The sequence below is a fragment of the Pteropus vampyrus genome, unplaced genomic scaffold (assembly GCF_000151845.1).
Source record: "Pteropus vampyrus isolate Shadow unplaced genomic scaffold, Pvam_2.0 Scaffold365, whole genome shotgun sequence".
NCBI classification, from domain to species: domain Eukaryota; kingdom Metazoa; phylum Chordata; class Mammalia; order Chiroptera; family Pteropodidae; genus Pteropus; species Pteropus vampyrus.
This window is the reverse complement of record NW_011889146.1, coordinates 492956-509661: the sequence shown is the minus strand read 5'-3', so window position 1 is coordinate 509661 and position 16706 is coordinate 492956.

Here is a 16706-nt window from a genome sequence, read left to right as displayed (position 1 = left end):
AGACTTAATGTTGTTAAGATGTCAGTATAACACAAAGCTCTCTACAGATTCATTGCAACTTCTACCAAAATTTCAACAGCCTTTTTGAAGAAATGGAAAAGCCAATCCTTATAGTTGTATGGAATTGCAATGGACCTTAAGTGGCCAAAACGATCTTGAAGAAGAAGAACAAATTTGTTGGACCCACATTTCCCATTTTCAAACGTTACTACACAGCTACAGCAATCAAAACAATGTGGTACTGCAATAGAGATATGCATGTTGACCAATGGAATATAATTGAGAGTCCAGAAATAAACCTATATATCTATGGCCATTTGATTTTTGACAAGTGTACCATGTCTTTTCAAAGTGGGAAGAACAGTCTCTTCAACAAATGGTTCTGAGATAACTGGATTTCCACATGCAAAAGAATGAATTTGTATTCCTACTTCATACCATATACAAAAATTAACATTAATTAGACCAATAATCTAAATATTAGAACTAAAACAACGAAAATCTTAGAAGAAAACATAAGGGAAAATCTTAATGACTTTGGGTTTGACAATAGATTCTGAGATATGGCAGAAAACCCAAGCAACAAAAGAAAAAAAAATAAAATGGGCTTCATCAAAATTAAAAAATTGTGTATCAAAGGATATTACCAAGAAAATGAAAAGACAACCTAAAGAATGGGAGAAATATTTATACATTATATATCTGTAAGGACTTAATATCCTTAATGTGTAAAAATCTTCTACAACTGAACAACAAAGACAAACAAATTAATAAATTAGTAGAGGAATTGAATAGATCTCTCTCCAAAAAGATGTACAGAAAGCCAATAAGAATATGAAAAAATATTCGACATCATTTGTTATTAGGGAAATGCAAATATATAGTGAGATAACACTTCACACCTACTTTGATGGCTATAATTTTTTTTTAAACAAGTTTTGGTGAAGATGTGGAAAATTTGGAATCCTCACACACTGCTGGTGGGAGTGCACAATGGTGCAGCTGTTACGAAAATAGTTTTGTGGTTCTCCAAAAAGCTAAACATAGAATTACCATATGACACTGCAGTTCTTAGTTATATAACCAATAAAATTGAAAATAGGATTCAGAAAATTGTACATCAATGTTCACTTCAACATCATTCACAATAGCCAAAAGGTGGAAACATACCAAGTGTCCATCAACAGATGAATGGAAAATATGACAGTACATACAATGGAATATTTTTCAGCCATTAAAGAAGTGAAGTTCTGATATGTGCTACAGCATGAATGAATCTTGAAAACATTATGCTAAGGGAAATAAGCCAGATGCAAAAGGGAAAATATTACATAATTCCACTTATATGAAATATCTAGAACAGGCAAATTCATAGAGACAGAAAGTATATTAGATGGAAGGAAGATGAGGTATTATTGCATAATGTTCACAGAGTTTCTGTGTGAGTTGATGAAAAAGTTTTGGGAATAAATAGTGATGATAGTTGTACAACATTGTGAATATAATTAATATCACCAAATTGTGCATTTAAAAATGATAAATAGCAAATTTTATAATGTACATATTTAACACAATAAAAATTTTTTAGTGACCAAAACTTTTGAGCAGGTATTTAACCAAAGAAGATATAAGAATGGCCACTAAGCACATGAAAAGATGTTTAACATGCTTAGTCATCAGATAAATACAAAGTAAGACTATTTTGAAATCATTTCACATCTACTAGGAGGATAAAATCAAAAAGGCTGACAACATCAAGTGTTGGTAGGAATGTGGAGCTACTGAAACTTCCATCCATTGTTGGTGGGAGTGTGGAAAGATGCCACCATTTTGGGGAACATTTTATAGTTTCTTACAATATTAAAAATATATCTATCCTACAATTTAGCAATTCTACTCCAATAAATATATCCAAAAGAAAGGAAAGCTTATCACCACAGCAAGACTTTTGCAAGAATATTTTCAGCAGCTCAGTCATAATAGTCATAACCTGGAAACAACGTAAATGTCTATCAAGAGGAGGATGAATGAACAAACTGTTATGTTCATCAATATAATACTACTCAGCAATTAAAAGAACAAGTTACTGATAACACACAAAACATGATTAAAGCTCATAGACATTGTTCTGAGTAAAAAAAGCCAGAGACAATGTACAAACTACATGACCTCAAATATGTAGGGTTCTAGATAAAGTAAAACAAACTTGTGCCATTAGTCAGAAAGTAATTTCTTTTGAGAGAGATTTGGCCAGAAAGCATTGTTAGAAAACTTTCTGGAGTGATGAAAATGTTCTATATCTTCTTATGGTTGGTAAGATTACATGGGTATATATTATTGTTAAAGTTTATTAAACTGAGATGTTAAGATTTATTGTATATAAATATATCACAATAGAAAAATAAAAAATAATTATTAATTAGTCTTGCAAATTTGTATATAAACCTTAATAAAAAAAATAACTTATTTTAAATTTTGTGAAGATGCTCAGGGACATGGTATGAACTACTGACATCAATTATTTCAAGTGAACTTTATGTAAATTTTATTTTTATAAGCAGGCACATCATATTCAACTTTGACTTTTAAAAATTAATATGAAAAACCATCAGAAATCTTTCCTTTTATATAACACTTCCTTTTATGTATGCCAATGAGGTGCTGATTATTGTTATAAATGTTTCTTGATATTTTTTAGATTATTTAGAAGAGATTACGATAAAAAGGAAGAGGTGAGGAAAATATTTATTTATCCTTCTTGAAAACTCTGTGTCGGGTTATCACCTCTATGGCGATGTGGTTTAGTTGCTAAATATAAAAAGGTTTGAAGTCAGGGTTGTGTATTCTGCTATACTGCTAATTTGTTGGGTAATGAAAAGTAAGACAACCTCCTAACCAAGGTTATTACTTCCAGCTGTGAATGAAATCCATCTTCCTTGGAAGAGAAGCTAGATATTCTTCAGTAGTACCACTCTAACCTGTAAAACTTAAAGGATTTATTTAGGAGTACTTTAATTTCTTCCCCAAGATTAGGAAATCAGTTTTTGCAGACACTTAATGATGTCTGTGTCTAAACCTTTACCAGACATTATAAACTGGTAAAAGTGCATAAGTAATTTTTATGTTTAGATCTCAGTCCTTAGGAGATTACAACCTAGCCTGGAGTGGACATGTGATGTGGTGAGGAGACTGAAGAAGTGGGGCAGCAAGATATGCAAATATTAAGCAATTAAAGGACAAAAGCACACCACCATTCGATTAAACAAAAACTGTGTTATCCAGATATTAAAGGGCTATGGGAATTAAGGAATAGTCAAGATCATTGGGAGTTAGGAATATAATGTTTTCTCTCTTAATGAAAGTAGTGATTTGGTGTGTGTGTGTGTTTGGTTGGGGGAAGGGTTGTGGTAGACGGGAAACAACAATATCCTTGCATATACATACCCAGTACACTAAACAACTGAATCCCTGGTTCTGCATAATTTTTATTTACTTGATTTTTACTGATTTCTTATAATAACCAATACTTTAGTTCTCATTTAGTAAGTGAGAAAGCTCACTTAGGTTAAAGAGACTTACCTAAGATTACAAAACTTGTAAGGGTAAAATAAAATTTTAACATAGATCCTCTTGGTTCCGAAATTTTAACCAGTGTATACTATCCTTTGGACTCTACCAATTCAAATATCTGGGGCCTATAGTATTTTGGACTGCCAGTGATAATAAAAAAAAAAATACTACTAGAAAAATTTAAGGGACATATGATCATCATGAGTCATTCAAGGATATAAAGCCCATATACTTCTTTGTGGGATCTGTAGTTCTGTTGGTTTCAATGTAACTATTGGGGAAAATTCTTTCTCTCCCAATCTCTGTAATCTCCAAGACAGTATTGAGCCTGAGGAAGTTAATGTGAGTACCTGACTCACTCCTCAAGTAAGAGCCTAGTGCAAATTCAGACCTTGTACTTGCCTTTGAAAATGTCCTGGCAGGGCCTAGAGATGATAAGCACTGCTCTACTATGTGCCAAAGCATCAAATTGTGTTTAAATTAGTGAGAGTTTTCTGAGCACCTACTCAGTATCCTGTGGTGCCTTGTACAGTGTCTGGAACAATGATAATTCAGTGTATGTTGAAGCCGGCTTATACAATCTCATAAAAATTAATTGTTAAATTCTCAAGAGTTTTGTTAACTGGCTAAATAGTCACTGTTAAAAATTAAATTATATAAACTTATCATTAAATAAGTTATATTAATAAAAGGATACTGAGATATTATCATTTCCTAATTATTTTTCTAACATTCTACTATTCTCTATGCTCTTGAATGTTATTTATATCTATTGAATCTCTATAGTGGAAATAATGGTGTGCTATTGCACATTGTTTCTCAACTTTGCATTGAGTGACATTAAATTCGTAGTTTGAAATCAACCATGGAGGGAGTATTTACACCATGAAGATTAGCAAATACTACAAATCAGGGTATAATTTATTGTTTATTGATTATTGAGATTTAAGGAAGTTACAGAGAAAGTATTAATAATACAGTTTAACCTTGAAAGTATGTCATGTCTGTAACTCTTACATTTAAATATTACAAAAAATTGAGAAAATATTTTTCAGTATTCGAAACTATTATCCAAATCAGCAAGTAACTTACTCATCTCACTGAAAATTAGAAAAATTCCAACATACATCTACCTTGTTTCACTTTTATCTTACTTATTAGCATGAACAAAATGAGCAAGATTTACGGCAGAAATAAATGTGTTCATCAATTGCAAGCATTATTTGGTTATGGATATGAGTTTGCTAAAACTGAAAGTATTTTTTGAGAATTAATTGGTTATATAAAATTTACAACAAAGATATATTTTAATATGTTTATATATTATGTATATCAGTAAAATTTGTAATAAACTTGTACACATATAAACATGTATGTCTATAGTTATGTTATTTATAGGTAGATATAGATATACATTTTTCCCCCAGAAAGCCAACTATTCATTATTTATCAGCATACTATAGTGTAAAACTCGATCTGTGCCCTCAAACAGATAAATCAAATATACAGATTATTTTATGATTAGAACATAATACTATAAGAGCCATATATTAAAAAAATGCTTTGCAGTTCAAATGAGGGAGGAAGAAAGTGAGAAGGCAGGAAGGAAGGAAGGAAGAAAGGAAAATAACAGGACAAAGAGGAAGGATGGTGTAGGGGAGAGAACATCAAGTTGCAAAGATTGAGATGGATGCATAGCGGTAATAGTCTTTTTGATGAATCTTTAAGGATGGGTCAGAATTTATAGGCAAGAGAGAGCATTCTAAACAAAGAGAAAGACTTGATTAAAGCCACCAGGGCAGGAAATGGTAGGATTTTTGTATTTGGGAGGGTTTCTTTAATTGCAAGGAATAAAAACTGACTTTGTCCAAGTTAAATAAAAAGAAGTGGATTGGGGAGAGAATCTCTGGGAAGGCTGGAGATCAGACTGAGAGGTAGCCTAAAGCAATATTCCAAATCACATCACAGAATAGTCTCAACAGTGCCGGAATGGCAAACTGTATTTTGCTTTGGCAGGCACCATTGCCACAGCTGCCTTCAAAACTAAATCTTGTGTAACCCATGGCTCTCAGAAAGTGATCTCCATAATCTCTTCCTCCTTTGAAGACCAGAGTGGATGTCAGATTGGTGGATCCTGAGATCATAATTCATACTTTGATGCCAAAGTAAACTGGGAAAATAAGTCAATTTCAACTTCAATAAAGGAAAAAGAGACTCTCTTCCTCGTATAGATTCTTAGGGTGGAATGTTCACCCAGCATAGGAAATGTTTTCAGATTCAGGCAATTAAAAATAAAAATAAAAAAGATATTTCCACCCAGTATTGTTTTTAATTTGAGTGAATAAACATGTTTTAGATATTCTATTTGCCAGGAACTGTGATAGGTACTAGGGATTTTAACAAATGTGGCAGCCCATAAATTCAAGGGATTTTTAGAAGCATGAATAGACATATACATAAATACAATGTGATCAGTTTTGCATATGATCAGCTTTACGGATGAAGAGAAAGTAGGTTGGGCTTTGGAGCCTGTCAAGGAAAGAAATAGGCAAAAGAAGGCAAATGAAGTAAGTCTTAAAGGATGAGTAGAGATTTTTGATTTGCAAAGCAGAAAAGGACATTCCAGTCACATTCAAGCTGCAAGTGATTCAATTTGGGGAGAAAATAGGTTAGTCAGTGAGAGGTTAGACTAGAATACGAAGATATGGCATTAAGGAATAAAAAGAGGCATGATAGAACCATGCAAAGTTTGGGGAGACATCTATAACGTGATTAGAATCTGTAATATAAACTTTTGCAAGATAATTTAGCAGTTGTTTGGAGGGCAGCACTAAGAAGAAAATGAGGCCATTACCATATTCCAAATTAATATTCCAAATAAAACATAATGAGGGCCTTAGCTAAGGTGGTGGCAGAGAAATTAAGAAAATAAGGATGCAAGAAGCACTATGAACTTGAAGGGATTGACAACATTTTGGCCCATCAGTTGAGACAAATTTAGCCTTTGTACTAAGAGGTCAAGCATCTTCTCTAATGCCTAAATTTGCTCTAGGTATGCCTATGTCTCCACATTTGCCCATGGACTGTTCTCCACAGTCCAACTGATGGTTCATTTATAATAGAACTCAGGCGTTTGCCCTTCGTGGTGACACAGTGGCTCCACAAGCTTCAGGATGGACTTAATCAATTATGTTACATCACTGTTATGAAGTAGAATGATTGCTCAGCTGCTAGGCTCACAAAGAACAGTTCCTCTGTGTTTTTTACAAGGTCACTTTAATCCAGTTGTAGTCTTACCTGAACTATATACCAAGCATAGTCCACAAGGGTCTACAATGGTTCTTCCATCCAACAGGAGATGATAAGGGCCATCAGATTTTGAAATGAACATCTTTTATATTATATTTGATATTGACTTATCTCTTCTAAAATGTAAATGGCATATCCTTTGATAAATGGACTGAAATGTAACCTAATTTAATTAAAATTCCATGGGCAATAACTGACAGACCAATCTGGGGGCGGGGGTATCTGTTTTGCAAGTAACACACATAATAATTACTTAAGAAACTAAGTTAGAGCTGTTTTGAATAAAAATCTAACTGGAAGATTGACTTTTTTCTCCATAGATGAAAACCAGTTAATTTTCTTGTTTTCTTCTCTACAAACAGTGAGATCATAGAATTTAAACACAAATATAATTCTTTCATGTCTCAATAGTCTCCAAATCAGAGACTATCTTTCCTTCAATTTTTCATTACTTATAGCTCCTTTTTATTATTTATATATATTGAGAGGTGCAATTTTCTTACAAAACTTTATATTATTCTAATTGGAAGCTACGCATTTCCTGTAAACCAGTTCAAGTAATTCTCCTAGAGCTAAAATACCCTAACTTGTGATCATAAGCGGGCTCTGTCACAGAGACTCAGCCCAACCACAGCAAGAAAATAACTGAGGAACTGTAGAATCATTACGGCAATAGGCAATGGTTAAAGCTGTCTTTAGCACACAGCACTGTGGGTACAACTTACTAATTACAATTAGTAAGGAATTACAAAGGAATTACAATTAAACCAAGTCCAGAAGGATTCTTTATGAGATAAAAAGAATGGAATGAGAAGAATGAAAATGAAATAAATGTTTATGGGATGAAAAGAATGTTCTTACAATGACAACTACAAGGATTAGTACTCCAATGATTTTGAGTGGTTTTCTTACTCTAAGTATAGAATTTATATCGAAGAGTCACAAATCTGTCTTCAGTACCGAAGTATAGCCAAAATTGGAAAAATAAGAATGACAATATTTGAATTTGAAAAAAACCTTGAAACAACATTGTGTTTTAGTTATGATATTGTTTTGTCTTCTCTTCTTAATTCTGTTACTTCAAAAGTTTAGTTCCCAGTTGTCACAGTATATTTATTAATATTTATTAAAGAGTCCATTCTTTCTTTTTTGTTTTCCACTAGTTAGCATGTCATATGTTAAGATTCCATTCATGTATAAAATGCCTTTTTTCTATTCTCTGGAAGAGTTTTATAAAACCAAGCTTTTCTATTTCTTAAGATAGATGGAACATAACTATAAAACTGTTTAGTGTTTGCTTTGTTGGTAGATTAACAACTACTCATTATCTATATTAGATATAGGATTATTTAAGATGTTTTGTCATTTTGATAAATTATCTATGAGTGTTAATGGCCTTATCTTTTAATCTGTCTTTTATGTTTCCACCTCTTTGTCTCTCTTGCATGTTGTATAACTTTTCTATTCATATCTTTGTCTAGTTCTTCTTTCAATTCCTCTTCAAAACTGTTCATTAAGGTTTGTAATTTTAACAAAATATTTATTAAAGTATAACAGACATGGAGAAAACAGCATAATTCATAAGCATTTCCAATAATACATTGTATCAACTCCAAATTCTGATTTATTTTCCTGATACTTAAAAAAAGTAACGAGTTTGGACTTAAACTGCAAAATCTATCTTCATTGCAGTGTATGGCTGTTGATAGCTCTGCTTAGATTTTAATTCTTAATTATAGGGATTCCCCTGTATCTACATAGCTAGTAATGAGTCAGTGATTTAGACAGAAATTGTTCTCAAATAATCCAAGACCATAAAGTTTCTATACCCTATGCCCATTGTATTTGTATAGATTGGGAGTGCATTCAAATCTCAGCCTGTTTTCAAGTGTTTCTTGCCTTCTCCTGTTTTATAGACTCTTTCCAGTATCTGCTTCACCTGCATGTAGTTTCTCAGTAAGAGATGTGTAGAATGCTTGTTCAGGCTTTCTGTGGCTCTCAGGATCTCCTTGTTGAATTTCTAGTTGGTCTGTAATTTTCTCCAACAAGAAGCACAAACTTAGACTAACAAAGATATAGATTTTCCTACTTATTATGATCAAGTTCACCACTTTAGGCAATACATCTAGTATCTACCCATTTTACACTGTCCCTCAAGTATGCCCACTTTCTCAGCCAAGTTTCTGGGTTTCTCAGAGACAATAATAAAACTACTGTTCTCACTGGCTGTGCTGGCAAGTGAGAGTGAGCATGGCAGGAATGTCCTGGCCAAGAAGACTACAGATTCTCACTGATATTATTTGAAGATGTAGCAGTTTTTCTAAGAATAAATGCTTCTCAGTTCATTGTCTCCCTTTTGTTGATTTTCAGGGCCCTATGTTTGTAGTTTTCAACAATTTTACATAGCTTTATAGGGCTTATTTTATGGAGAGGGTTTACCTAGCTATAGTCAGAAGTTCCTCAACTCCCTAAGTCTAGAAACTCTTGTATATACTGTCTTTTTTGATTCATTTCACGTTTCTTTGGTCTTTGCCTGTTCCTTAAATGTTGACATTTTCTAGATGTCTATTCTTGACATCCTTCTATCCTCATGAAAGTCACACTCTATGATTAATTGTAGAAAGGAGGTATATTAGTCTGCTCAGGTTACCATACCAAATACCATAGACTTGGTGGCTTAAACAACAGAAATTTGTTTCCTCACAGTTTTGCTGGCTAGAAGATCAAGGTACCAGTGATTTGGTTCCTGGTGAGGACTCCCTTCATAGTTTGCAGACAGCCTTGTCACTGTGTCCTCAAAGGGCTGCGAGGAAGGGAGAGAGAGAGAAAGAGAGAGAGAAAGAGAGAGAGAGAGAGAGAGAGAAAGGGAAAGAGGGGGAAGGAGTGTTCTGGTGTATCTTCCTGTAAGGGTACTAATCCCATCATGAGGACCCTACCCTTGTAACTTAATTACCTTTCAAAGGCCCCATTTCCAAATACCATCACATTGGGACTTAGGGCCTCAATGTCTAGGGAGACAAACATTTATTCCAAAGCAGGAGAGATGGAGTATGGTCTTTTAGCCAGAGAAGGCTAAGTACAAAAAGGAGCAAGTACAAAATATGTAAAGTAGGAGAGGATGACTGAGTCAGAGAAGGCAATAGCTTAGAATGCGTTTGCATAGGAAAGGCGCTTAAGGTGATATAATACCCGGTGCACAAAAGCTACAGCATCAATGACATTAGCAGGTTTAGAATAAAAGAGTACTGTTCAGCATGATGAACTTCAGTGATTCTAGGAGTGACAATGTAAGTGTACTTGACAGGGAAATGGAAACTCTGAGCTTTTGTGCACCAGATTCAAACTGACCTGAAAGGATACATTTTTTTCCCTCTCTGATACATTCTCACTAAACCTGTAATTCAATCTTCTGCCTTCCTAGAAATTTGTCTACAATTACTAGGTAATAGGAGAAACACATAATTACAATTCAGACTAATCAGGGCTTGGGAGAAGACATACTTATGTTTAGATTAGGTAGGGCATAGTGTCAACAAATATCTGAAGAGAGTGAGACTCAAAGAGTATACAGAACTCATACTCTTAAATATCAAGTGAGACACAAGGGAATATAAGTAGGAGTAAGGAGATGGCAGGCGGAAGGAAGTAAAGAGACTAGAGCAAGTCATAATTGAGATGACAAAAAAAAATCACTTAAATCCAGAAGCCATAAATAAAATCAGCTTATTTCTCTGAGAAGAATATTTTGCGAGTCTAAGAGACTCTAAGATATAATCTCAGGGAAGAAAAACTGGAGTATACTTCTATGACCATGGTATCTTCTCAGTGAGTATGTCACACTTTATTTAGTATTTTTATCTATTCAAAAAAACTGCAGTGTTGATATAAAAATTCTAATTTAACACAATTGTTCATCTCTCGAAGATGTCAGGTCTGCATGAGACACCACACATTGTTGCCCAGAGTCTTCCCAGTGTCATTTCTCTACTGGCAATTTTTATAGCTCTGCAAGGGAGAGGGAACTATAACAGAGATACTTAACTAGAGCTAACCTATGTCATGATGTCTACGTAATAATTGAAAACATACTAATCTGTGTTAAGTATTTCACAAGAATTTACTTAGTTTTCAAAATAATACTAAAGTATGTTCCCTTATGTGGTCGATTAGGTTAAGTTATCGCTTCCAATTATTTTTGGTTCTTCCCCCAAAAGAACACACATTGGTAACAGGCTTGGACATTTGACTTTCTCTATTGCTCATTTCTCAGTGTTATGAGTGTAACATTTTCCACGTATAAGCTGCTCCTTTAGCCTGGGTCTCAGAAAGAGTAATCCATGTCATGAATAACTATATATGAAGACAACTAACATGTAACCTGAGCAAGATATAAACCTGTGTTGTTTGAAATCACTAAGATTTTAAAAAATTAATTAATTAATTTATTTTTATGGTGACTTAATAAAATCTAATAAGTTTCAGCTATACATTTTAACAGTAAGGCATATATATATATACACACACTGTGTGTGTGTATATGTATATATGTACACAGTGTGTGTACCTCCCATAGTTAGATTTCTTTCTGTCACCACATATTTGACCCCCTTTAAGATTTAAAGGTTATTGTTACATATTGTAATCTAGTGGGAACTGACTACTATGTTTTATTTTCCCTATTTTGTGCATGGTAAAATTGAGTCTTAGAAACTTATAAAGGTATATAATTGCCTGAGAATATACAATAAGAGCTTGGTGAACTTGTGAGCCCACACAATGCCTAAGTTCTCGTAGCTCTTTTTATTTGGACTCAATGCATCTCATGTAGATCTGATTCTATCTTATCATTCAGATCCAGCCCTTTCATAGTTAGGCAGTTACACATAATCCATTGACAAGGACTCATTGAGATATAAGCCCTAGATTCAACAATCCAGAAAGCTGGAATTACAAAAAAGCATTTGTTAATAGAGTTACCTTCATGATTACTTTCTTCATCGAAATGTAAAGGATATGAGTTTACTGAAAGTCTCCTGAGAATATTTTATTGATATCAGGCTATATTTCATAAAGTTCCACATCTACTCAGTGACTGACATTGAATATGATCCTAGATGTAATGGAAAAAAGGTTGAGAATAAGAAAAACTAGGTTCTAGTCCTGGCAACATCACTTGCCAAGGTTCAACCTGGGATAAACCACTTAGTTCCCTGTAACTTCAATCATATTATTTGTTGTAAGGATAGTAATTCCTGTAATACCACCTAAGATAATTGTTAAAGAGGTTAAATTTGATATGTGATATTGCTTTATCTATTACAAAGATCTACATACAAATGTAAATGATTTTTCTTATTAGAATCTCAGCATCAGAGATGTTTTAAAAGGTCATATACAGATCTTCAACTTGCAAAGAGAAATGCAGATTTCCAGGTAAAAGAAGAGAGTGAAACGAAAAAGACTATTCTCACCTTTGCAAAACTTCACTAAATCTCCTATATTCGTTTTGTGAGCATATTCTCCTTTCTATAGTGGGGAGAAGTGAACACATTCTGTGATTAAATCTAGTAGAGATAAATTCTCAACTGCCTGGAGATAGAGTGGGGGCAAGTAGTTAGAGAAGGAGAAAGGTTATTTGCTATAAACAAGGTTTCTGCTTTTGTAGTATTTTAATAGTAGCCAGCTCTCTGGTGATATACATATATCAAAATCAATCAATCAATAAATTTTGAAACATTTCGAGAAATCATATTTTCATTCATTCAAAACATTTATTGAGGGACTTCTATGTGCCAAACATTGTTCTAGATATTAGACATACAGCAGAAAACAAAGTCCTTCAAGTAATGTACATTTTAGTGAAGAATGATAGACAATAAACATAAAATAAACATATAAACTATAACAAGTATAATTTCAGAAGTGATAAGTTTTATGGAGAAATTAAAGTAAGGAGTAGAGAGTTGGGAGGAGGAGATGGACAAAGGCAGCTAATATAGCCTGGAAAGATATGGCTGAAGAAGTAATGTTTGAGCTGAGATCTAAAATAAGAAGAGGACAAAGGAAGAGCCTTCTAAAAAAGAGAAAAATGCAATTGTGGAGACACTGATAGAAATGAAAGACAAATATATTTTGAGTACAGACCAGGAGAGTTGTATTTACTTAGTTGGAAATTATAGGAGGACTATATTCAGAAGAGTGATATGACTTTGTTTACATTTTTAAAAGATCACTATTGATGCCTTTGCAGAACATGGACAGGAATGGGTCAAGAAAAGAGTCAGGGAGACCAATGAAGAGGCTAGTGCAGTCATCAAGGTAGAAGATACTTGTGGCTTAGACTAGGGTTTAGCAGTGAGGGTGAGGCAGAGTGGTCAGATTGATGAATAATTTTGGCAGTGGATCCAAGGGAACATCCTAATGGTTTGGACCTGCAGTGTAAGGCAAAAACAAACAGAACAAACAAACGAACAAATAAAAAACAGGATTCCAAGATGCATTAGAATTTTGGAATTTTACTGGATTAGGAAGACTTGTGAGGGAGCCAGTTGGAGTGGGCAGTGAGGAAGAGATTTCCTCTAGATACCCTTTTAGATGACTGTTAGACAGCCAAATGGACATATCTAGTAAGCAGTTAGATATCTAAGTCTAGAGATCAGAAGAAAGATCTAGGCTAGGAATATGGATTAGTAATTAATTAGTGTATGTATTTAATTTAAATCCCCCAAATTGATGACAGTGTAGATAAAGAAAGAAGACCAAGAAAAAATACCCTGGATCAATACAATATTTAGACCCAGAAACTTCCTACCATCCACACAGAAATAGCACATTAGCTATGCAATAAATATTTAGTAAATGAATAAATTTGTAGCCATAAGGAATGTCTAAATTTTTAGGAAAAAAATTAATGTATCATACCAGGGCCAACATATTTAATTTATCTACTAAAATAAGCTAGGTTTACCATTCTTATTTTAAGCTAACAAATATTAGAGGTCAGTAAACTTGAAGTCTTCATTTTTTTTTATAATAATGTCAATATATTTTACCCAATCCCAGACAGCCTCTGTATAATAGTGGTGGATTTCATCATTCTTGTCTGGGGCAGAGGGAAATCTTGAGCTGACATTGTTTAGTCCCCACTGAAGTACAGATATGAAGTGGAAGCTTTTCTTTATTTTCCCCCTCTGTTTTATTTATTTTATATTAGCTTCAGGTATGCAGTACAATAGTTAGACATTTATATAGTTTGTAAAATGACACCCCCAATTACTCTAGCACCCATCTGGCTCTATACAGAGCCATTATAATACTATTAACTATATTCCCTATGCTGTACGCTATGTCTCCATGATTATTTTGTAACTACTAATTTGTACTTCTTCATCCCTTCACCTTTCCACCCATTCCCCAATCTTCCTTCCCTTTCCTCATCTGTTTTGCACATCCAGGTGATCAAATCATTACTGTGGGGAGCTTATTAGTAAGTATTCTGAGTCATTATAATTTGGAAAAGCCTGAGCAAAATATTAGCCCAGACAAATGGCACTCCTACTCAATCATCAGTGTGCCACAGGGAATCAGATATTGCTGGGGTAGTTATAGTAGGTTAATAGGACTCCATCCTACTGGAAATTCATTTTGCTTATTTGAATGGCAACAGCAGGCCTGTTGTAGATCGACTTTTGATTAACAATGCCCATGTGATAGATTTTGCATTGTCTCTAGTTGCTGATTCCTCTCTGCTCCATAAAGATCCTAGTCTAGCATCTTCCTTCATGGTTATGCCTCCTTCAATTTTTTTCCTCTCTACCAGCTATACGGAATCCTTATTTGTCCTTATGTTTAGAATTGTGTGGCTCTTAAACTCTTCTCTTTCCATTGTGCAATTTATATATAGATATTGTGTATTCTTGCTTCAGGATTTTTTTCTTGTTGCTATTCAAAGCCAAACTCATAGTATTCAAGAAAATCACTATTCTTTCAAGAGATGACTATCTTTGCTATAATTTTGATATTTTATTTTGCAGATGGAATTGACATTTCTTTTAGATTGTATCTTCTCTCCTCTTAAGGTGGTTAGTGAATTTCAATGAATAATTTGGGGGATATCAGAGGGAATAAGATAACCAAAAAAATGTGGAAGAAAAATTTGGGGTAATACATAAGAAGAGCACCCATTGGTAAAATCTGTCAGGTAAGGAATATTTAATATTATAGTACTATGTCTTTACTTCTTTTATTTTTATGTTTTAAAGGAAACTTCTAGGGCAAAGAGTATACTTTCTAACATACAGAGAGCAGGAAGGCTTTACTTCCTCCTACATTCTTTATCTGTAGATGAAATTACTCTCCAGGAGCTAAGACCTTACATGGCTCCACTATGTCATAGTTTGAGTTTCTGCAGAAGAAGATCCTGAGCTGAGGATTTGAGTGCGAATAATTTACATAGGGAATGTGCCAAGAAGTGGGAGTGGAGAAATAAGACAGGGGAGAGAATGAAGCCAATCCAAGTATGTTAATGAACAGGTTACCACAGTGAGCAACTGGGGCACAGATCCTGCTAGGAATCTTGGGAGATTGTGTAGAATGCACTTCAAAGGGATGTGGAAGAAATGAGGAAGCTTGGGTATTTGTCATTTGACTTTCATCTTTCATTGGCTGAATTCTTCTTGGGACTCAAGTAACTGATATTCCAGCCTGTCTTGCATGGGCCTATCACATGAGAAAAAAACCTTCAGGCAGAAAGATGCAGGTACTTATAGTAGAAACCTGTCAGCATCCTTAAGAACTGTGAATGCCAAGGCAATGTGGGTGGGGCACTCAAACAACCTCTAAATCTCAGTGGTTTAAAAATAATGAAACATTATTTTTCTCACTAATACTGCATGCACATCACAAGTTGGCATTATAGTCTATTCAGTGACATCTTCACTCTAGGACAGGGCTTATTGAAAGTTGATGATTTTTGTGGCAGAAGGAAACAGAATTCTGGAGGAAAAGATACAAATAATTAAATTCTCCTGCCTAGAAACAATAGATGTCACTTATTCTGATAACTCATTGGCTAGAAATAGTCATATGACCTCTCTTAACAACAAAGGAGCCAGGAAATTCAACTTTGTATGTGTCTGAAAAAAATAGAACTAGATATAAAAGAGCATCACAGTTTGTCACAGTTTTCTCTTTTGGCCACCAAATATTTGGTTAAATTCCTTCTCACGTGAAAAATATACTCACCTTTTCCCTAAGTGAAGTCCCCCAGTCACAGCATTAGGTTATTCATCTCCTTCTTCCCCATGCACCCAGAAGGCAATGGTGGAGCAAGAATAAGATAATTGCAGTAAACACTCCCATTTGGAAGCAGGAACAATGAAAATATAAAGCAGACTCTAATCTGTGGCAATTTTGATATTCTGCTAGGCAGACACTTTAAGGGCTTTCTATGGGGGAGGGGAATTATTCCTTGATTAAACTGTAATTCTGCTCCAAAGAAGAGCCCCCTTCTCTGTTTTCTACATGAACCATGCTTCTGCATTCCAGGATATCATTTATTTTCCAGGATGTTTTTTGGTCAGATTTAAAGTGGCAGTTGGGGCTATGCTATCTTTGAGGGCTGAGTGGATTTCTTAGCCTGCAAAAAGCCCATACGAGGGTGAGAGTCCACAGGTTATTTTAAGTCTTGAACAAGCACAGTCTTCTTTAGTCTAGACCAATGATTCTTTGGTAAAAAACTCTCAAAAGCTTAGGGTTCTTATGGATATTTCATTTGCTCTGTTCCATTTGTCAGTAATCACACTCAAAATTCTTTTCATGACCTATTC